Raw genomic sequence first — 1,946 nt, forward strand, 5'->3', positions numbered from 1 at the left:
GGGAATACCATCACATAAAGTGGCTCTAACGCTTGTTTCATTTAAACTATACAGGCCCAACCACATGCACGCGTAAAATCGACGTACTCGCGCAACGACGTACGCCTGCGGCGACATCTTTGCGCCGACCGACGACGTCGGAGAGGGCGAGTAACCACATATCGGCGGAACGCGCGCTTAAACCAATGCGCCGCGCAGTGTGGCTCGACTACTCCGGACTCAGCTTTGTGGCGACCAGTTCAACTACATATTAACTCAAATAAAACAGATAATGCCTATTCTCACAAAAATACGAATGTTTAATACAGAAACAACTAAAAAAGCTCTTGGGACATTAAAAAACGTTAAGGATTAGTATGCATACTTGGCAGGCACAAAACCCTCCGCTACATATGGCGTAAACTGCCTTGCTCCCATAGTTGCTCGTTGCTTCGCGTTTTTTTATCCGGTTGTTTGGTCCCCGTATTTTACAAATTACTTCGTTTTATCGCAATATAATAGTGAAGTTAGCTTATTTATCAATTCCCTCTCTTGTTATGCGACCTGACCGCCGATAACATCACCGCCAGAGGTGTACGTCAACACCATGCGCCCGAAAGTTTGCGTCGATATCTGGCGGGCTCTGACTTCGGCGTAACAAGCGCGTACCAATTCATTCGGCGTACGCCGGAGTACGCCGGTTCCTTACGCGCTTACACCGGCTTACGTCGTTGCGCGAGTACGCCGGTTTTACGCGTGCATGTACCGAAACAAATTATATGACAATTAGCCGCTAAGAGGAATCTAACACAAAGTCGGGTTTTATATTTTTCAAAATTGCATGGTTCACAGTGAAATTGTAAATATTGTGTAATTCTCGTCCGCTGTCAGTACATATAGGATTCTGGGGGAGGGAAACGGACAGCCCCATGTTTTTCCACCGGAAGAAAGCTCTAGTCAATCAAAAGTTCATTCAGTCAATTAACAAGGAACTCTGCTGAATCGCAAATTACAAACAAACATGTTTTGCTTCGTGCACCCCTTGGACCCAGTCAAAGCTCACGTTGAGGCTTGGCATCGCAGCTTTGATGGTCATCCTTCTTCACACAGTGGAAGGGCACTGAATTTTTTGTAAATTTTTTGTCAAACCCAGGACCACGCCGAACTCTTCTCCCGTTTCCCATTTTTAATTGTTTCAGAATGTGTGCAAGGAGAAGTCTCATCACACCTTCATAAAATAGATTATTTCTCCCTTCAGTTCATGTTCTGTTTGTGTGCTCATTCTTAGTTAACAACCAATTGCATGTTTTACGAAAAAAAATATTAAAACTCGTTCCACCGATTGTGATTGATATCTACTGAAACAGCGCGGAGCCGCACTTACGACCGTTTTCTCCAATACATGGCAACCGCTCTCCGTAGATTGCGTTATAATGACACCAAACTAATTCTCCAACGTTTACAACTTCACTACCTAATTACGACAAGTAACTGAAACTCGGCATAGAGGTATAATCGTCCTATCAGCATAGTTTCATAGAACTTGTTTTTGGATACATTTAATAACACATGAGTGAAAGCCGTTTTCTTTAATCATACTCCCTCTGTAGATTTCCATGCTTCGCTGCGCAAAAGGCAGTGTCGGAAGGCCAGCTTACAAAGACCAAGCTTTCGCCGATCTTCATAAAGTCGGCTTTACCTGTAAACACAAACGCTTTGCTGGGAACTCCGGAGGGAGCGTAAAACGATACATAGACAGGCTGTAGTCATGCCCCAGCCCAAGAACAGCGTCGCTGTTAGAAATACCGAAGTTACCGCGAGACGGGCAAGATTAGTTATCTGTCATAGCAGGGCAGTGCGAGCAATGCATCTTCACTGATGACCTGGGGCCTGCAGCCACCTGGGGCTGCAGGCCCCAGGTGGCGGCCTGCAGCCCTAGGGCACGAGCGCCATCTTCGGCCTCGAGC

The sequence above is a fragment of the Haemaphysalis longicornis genome, unplaced genomic scaffold, assembly GCF_048455015.1.
Source record: "Haemaphysalis longicornis isolate Haplotype H1 unplaced genomic scaffold, Haemaphysalis longicornis Haplotype H1 scaffold_1, whole genome shotgun sequence".
In the NCBI taxonomy this organism is placed as follows: Eukaryota; Metazoa; Arthropoda; class Arachnida; order Ixodida; family Ixodidae; genus Haemaphysalis; species Haemaphysalis longicornis.